The sequence below is a fragment of the Lithobates pipiens genome, unplaced genomic scaffold, assembly GCF_037356315.1.
Source record: "Lithobates pipiens isolate NorthernLeopardFrog02 unplaced genomic scaffold, aLitPip1_a1.2 Scaffold_27, whole genome shotgun sequence".
Taxonomy (NCBI): Eukaryota; Metazoa; Chordata; class Amphibia; order Anura; family Ranidae; genus Lithobates; species Lithobates pipiens.
Window position 1 is genome coordinate 12,393,325 of NW_027507788.1, and position 6,000 is coordinate 12,399,324.

General features: G+C 46.7%; 1 long non-coding RNA gene across 1 annotated transcript in view; it reads right to left on the reverse strand.

The window, feature by feature from the left end:
• The window catches only part of LOC143933096 (uncharacterized), a 28,530-nt gene extending 23,305 nt beyond the window's left edge, over nt 1–5,225 (reverse strand). The window contains exon 1 of the long non-coding RNA XR_013263010.1: nt 5,105–5,225. This is a non-coding gene — a long non-coding RNA (uncharacterized LOC143933096). The remainder of the gene's footprint in view (nt 1–5,104) is intronic.
• Between the last annotated feature and the right edge of the window lie 775 nt (nt 5,226–6,000).

Below are 6,000 nucleotides of genomic sequence, written 5' to 3' on the forward strand. Positions count from 1 at the left end.
TTTGTTACATTACAGCCTTTAGTTCAATGTTTTTTTTTATATGAATTATATGTGATGGGTCAGAACACAATAGTCTAAGTTGGTGAAGTACAATTAGAAAAATATATACATAAAACTGTTTTTCAGAAATAAAAAACGGATAATTGGCATGTGTGTATGTATTCACCCCTTTTGTTGAGAAGCCCATATAAAGCTCTGGTGCAACCAATTACCTTCAGAAGTCACATAATTAGTGAAATGATGTCCACCTGTGTGCAAGCTCTGAAAGGCCCTAGAGGCAGCAACACCTAAGCAAGAGGCAAAACCAACCAAACACTGCCACGAAGACCAAGGAACTCTCCAGACAAGTAAGGGACAATGTTGTTGAAAAGTACAAGTCAGGGTTGGGTTATAAAATAATATCCAAATCTTTGATGATCCTTAGGAACACCATCAAATCTATCATAACCAAATGGAAAGAACATGGCACAACAGCAAACCTGCCAAGAGACGGCCGCACACCAAAACTCACGGACTGGGCAAGGAGGGGCATTCATCAGAGAGGAGCACAGAGACCTAAGGTAACCCTGAAGGGGCTGCAGAGTTCCACAGCAGAGACTGGAGTATCTGTACATATGACGGCAATAAGCCGTACGCTCCATAGAGTTGGGCTTTATGGCAGAGCGGCCAGAAGAAACACATTACTTTCAGCAAAAAACAAAATAGCACATTTTGAGTTTGCGAAAAGGCACGTGGGAGACTCACAAAATGTATGGAGGAAGGTGATCTGGTCTGATGTATGGAGGAAGGTGATCTGCTCTGATGTATGGAGGAAGGTGATCTGCTCTGATGTACGGAGGAAGGTGATCTGGTCTGATGTATGGAGGAAGGTGATCTGGTCTGATGTATGGAGGAAGGTGATCTGGTCTGATGTATGGAGGAAGGTGATCTGGTCTGATGTATGGAGGAAGGTGATCTGCTCTGATGTATGGAGGAAGGTGATCTGCTCTGATGTATGGAGGAAGGTGCTCTGCTCTGATGTATGGAGGAAGGTGATCTGCTCTGATGTATGGAGGAAGGTGATCTGGTCTGATGTATGGAGGAAGGTGATCTGGTCTGATGTATGGAGGAAGGTGATCTGGTCTGATGTACGGAGGAAGGTGATCTGGTCTGATGTATGGAGGAAGGTGATCTGGTCTGATGTATGGAGGAAGGTGATCTGGTCTGATGTATGGAGGAAGGTGATCTGGTCTGATGTATGGAGGAAGGTGATCTGCTCTGATGTATGGAGGAAGGTGATCTGCTCTGATGTATGGAGGAAGGTGCTCTGCTCTGATGTATGGAGGAAGGTGATCTGCTCTGATGTATGGAGGAAGGTGATCTGGTCTGATGTATGGAGGAAGGTGATCTGGTCTGATGTATGGAGGAAGGTGATCTGGTCTGATGTATGGAGGAAGGTGATCTGCTCTGATGTATGGAGGAAGGTGATCTGCTCTGATGTATGGAGGAAGGTGCTCTGCTCTGATGTATGGAGGAAGGTGATCTGCTCTGATGTATGGAGGAAGGTGATCTGCTCTGATGTATGGAGGAAGGTGATCTGCTCTGATGTATGGAGGAAGGTGATCTGCTCTGATGTATGGAGGAAGGTGATCTGCTCTGATGTATGGAGGAAGGTGATCTGCTCTGATGTATGGAGGAAGGTGCTCTGGTCTGATGTATGGAGGAAGGTGCTCTGCTCTGATGTATGGAGGAAGGTGATCTGGTCTGATGTATGGAGGAAGGTGATCTGGTCTGATGTATGGAGGAAGGTGATCTGCTCTGATGTATGGAGGAAGGTGATCTGCTCTGATGTATGGAGGAAGGTGATCTGCTCTGATGTATGGAGGAAGGTGATCTGCTCTGATGTATGGAGGAAGGTGATCTGCTCTGATGTATGGAGGAAGGTGCTCTGGTCTGATGTATGGAGGAAGGTGCTCTGCTCTGATGTATGGAGGAAGGTGATCTGGTCTGATGTATGGAGGAAGGTGATCTGCTCTGATGTATGGAGGAAGGTGATCTGCTCTGATGTATGTAGGAAGGTGATCTGCTCTGATGTATGGAGGAAGGTGATCTGCTCTGATGTATGGAGGAAGGTGATCTGCTCTGATGTATGGAGGAAGGTGCTCTGGTCTGATGTATGGAGGAAGGTGATCTGGTCTGATGTATGGAGGAAGGTGATCTGCTCTGATGTATGGAGGAAGGTGCTCTGCTCTGATGTATGGAGGAAGGTGCTCTGGTCTGATGTATGGAGGAAGGTGATCTGGTCTGATGTATGGAGGAAGGTGATCTGCTCTGATGTATGGAGGAAGGTGATCTGCTCTGATGTATGGAGGAAGGTGATCTGCTCTGATGTATGGAGGAAGGTGATCTGCTCTGATGTATGGAGGAAGGTGATCTGCTCTGATGTATGGAGGAAGGTGCTCTGGTCTGATGTATGGAGGAAGGTGCTCTGCTCTGATGTATGGAGGAAGGTGATCTGGTCTGATGTATGGAGGAAGGTGATCTGCTCTGATGTATGGAGGAAGGTGATCTGCTCTGATGTATGGAGGAAGGTGATCTGCTCTGATGTATGGAGGAAGGTGATCTGCTCTGATGTATGGAGGAAGGTGATCTGCTCTGATGTATGGAGGAAGGTGCTCTGGTCTGATGTATGGAGGAAGGTGATCTGGTCTGATGTATGGAGGAAGGTGATCTGCTCTGATGTATGGAGGAAGGTGATCTGCTCTGATGTATGGAGGAAGGTGATCTGGTCTGATGTATGGAGGAAGGTGATCTGGTCTGATGTATAGAGGAAGGTGATCTGGTCTGATGTATGGAGGAAGGTGATCTGCTCTGATGTATGGAGGAAGGTGATCTGCTCTGATGTATGGAGGAAGGTGATCTGGTCTGATGTATGGAGGAAGGTGATCTGGTCTGATGTATAGAGGAAGGTGATCTGCTCTGATGTATGGAGGAAGGTGCTCTGCTCTGATGTATGGAGGAAGGTGATCTGGTCTGATGTATGGAGGAAGGTGATCTGCTCTGATGTATGGAGGAAGGTGATCTGCTCTGATGTATGGAGGAAGGTGCTCTGGTCTGATGTATAGAGGAAGGTGATCTGGTCTGATGTATGGAGGAAGGTGATCTGCTCTGATGTATGGAGGAAGGTGATCTGCTCTGATGTATGGAGGAAGGTGATCTGGTCTGATGTATGGAGGAAGGTGATCTGGTCTGATGTATAGAGGAAGGTGATCTGCTCTGATGTATGGAGGAAGGTGATCTGGTCTGATGTATGGAGGAAGGTGATCTGCTCTGATGTATGGAGGAAGGTGATCTGGTCTGATGTATAGAGGAAGGTGATCTGCTCTGATGTACAGAGGAAGGTGATCTGCTCTGATGTACAGAGGAAGGTGATCTGCTCTGATGTATGGAGGAAGGTGCTCTGGTCTGATGTATGGAGGAAGGGGATCTGCTCTGATGTACGGAGGAAGGTGATCTGGTCTGATGTATAGAGGAAGGTGATCTGCTCTGATGTATGGAGGAAGGTGATCTGGTCTGATGTATGGAGGAAGGTGATCTGGTCTGATGTATAGAGGAAGGTGATCTGCTCTGATGTACAGAGGAAGGTGATCTGCTCTGATGTACGGAGGAAGGTGATCTGCTCTGATGTATGGAGGAAGGTGCTCTGGTCTGATGTATGGAGGAAGGTGATCTGATCTGATGTATGGAGGAAGGTGATCTGGTCTGATGTATGGAGGAAGGTGATCTGGTCTGATGTATGGAGGAAGGGGATCTGCTCTGATGTACGGAGGAAGGTGATCTGGTCTGATGTACGGAGGAAGGTGCTCTGGTCTGATGTATGGAGGAAGGTGCTCTGGTCTGATGTATGGAGGAAGGTGATCTGCTCTGATGTATGGAGAAAGGTGATCTGGTCTGATGTATGGAGGAAGGTGATCTGGTCTGATGTATGGAGGAAGGTGATCCGGTCTGATGTACGGAGGAAGGTGATCTGGTCTGATGTATGGAGGAAGGTGATCTGGTCTGATGTATGGAGGAAGGTGATCTGCTCTGATGTATGGAGGAAGGTGATCTGGTCTGATGTATGGAGGAAGGTGATCTGGTCTGATGTATGGAGGAAGGTGATCTGATCTGATGTATGGAGGAAGGTGCTCTGGTCTGATGTATGGAGGAAGGTGCTCTGGTCTGATGTATGGAGGAAGGTGATCTGGTCTGATGTACGGAGGAAGGTGCTCTGGTCTGATGTATGGAGGAAGGTGATCTGGTCTGATGTATGGAGGAAGGTGATCTGGTCTGATGTACGGAGGAAGGTGCTCTGGTCTGATGTATGGAGGAAGGTGATCTGGTCTGATGTATGGAGGAAGGTGATCTGGTCTGATGTATGGAGGAAGGTGCTCTGCTCTGATGAGACTAAAATTTGACTTTTTGGCCATTAAAGAAAACGCTATGTCTGGGGCAAACCCAACACATCGCATCACACAAAGAACACCATCCCCACTGTGAAACATGGTGGTGGCAGCATCATGCTGTGGGGATGTTTTTCAGCAGTCGGGACTGGGAAACTGGTCAGGGTTGAGGGAAAGATGGATGGTGCGAAATACAGGGATATTCTTGAGCAAAACCTGTACCACTCTGTGTGTGATTTGAGGCCAGGACGGAGCCAGCAGGACAATGACCCCAAACACACTGCTAAAGCAACACTTGAGTGGTTTAGATATGTTGGAACGTCCTAGTGAAAGCCCAGACCTCAATCCAATAGAAAATCTGTGGTCAGACCTAAAGATTGTTGACGAACTTGAAGGATCTAGAGCAGTTTTGTCAGGAGGAATGGGCAAAAATCCCAGTGGTAAGATGTGGCAAGCTCCTAGAGAATAATCCAAAGCGACTTGGTGCTGTGATAGCCACAAAAGGTGGCTCTACAAAGTATTGACTTTAGGGGGGTGAATAGTTATGCACATTGACTTTTTCTGTTATTTTGTCCTATTTGTTGTTTGCTATCTTATCAGGTTTCTCTCTTTCTATGGTCGAGGGTCTATTATTTCTTCTTCCAGTTTTAAGTCAATCCGAGAAAGTTCATAAAATTACTCACCGAATGTCTTCTCTACGGATCCCGATCAGACGTCTTAATCCCCAAGTAGCCCTGAGACAACGAGCTCCTCGTCCAGCCCTGACCAACCTTTGTAAACACAACCAATGGGGTTGGGCCAGGTGAACAGTTTCTTCAGCCCTTCATAGGGGAGTATTTTATGAATAACACAGGAAGAGCGCTCAGCAATAAAACTTTATACTACTCACTGGCAAAACAAATTAAAACAGGACACCAGCTTAGGGCAGGGAGTAAAACTTCATAATCAGCAACCGAACAAAACAATATTGCTATATTTTTATAGCACTGACCCCCGAAGGAGCTGCTGAATTTATTGGGCTTACCGTTACCTTCTTCACCTCGATTTGCGTCTAGGGGTTTCCCGAGGTCGATGGCCCAAGAACTATAGAGACTGAAGACAGATCCGCTTGAAGGGATTTTTATTTGCAAAACGTAGTTAACAAACAGTCTCTCAGTATAGGATCAGAGGATTTAGGTGAAAAGTCCAGGTACTCTAAGCCCTTGTACACACGATCAAAGATTCCGACGGAATGTGTCCGATCGGAGAGGTTTGTCGGATATTCCGACTGTGTGTGGTCTGCATCGGACTGTTTCCGTCGGAATATGCGTTGGACCAAATTTTCCAACTTGCCGGAAATATTTTCCGTCAAAATGCTCCGATCGGACATACTCCGATCATGTGTAGAGAATTCCGATCGGACAAAAGTGCCACGCATGCTCAGATCAAATTCCTACATCAAAGCTATTGGCTACTAGCCTGAACGTAGTCCCATCGTAAAGAAATTACGTCATCACGTTCTGAAAGATCGGATTTTCCGACAACTTTGTCTGACCGTGTGTACGCGGCATTAGTGTCAAAGTCAGTATGAAAAGAACTT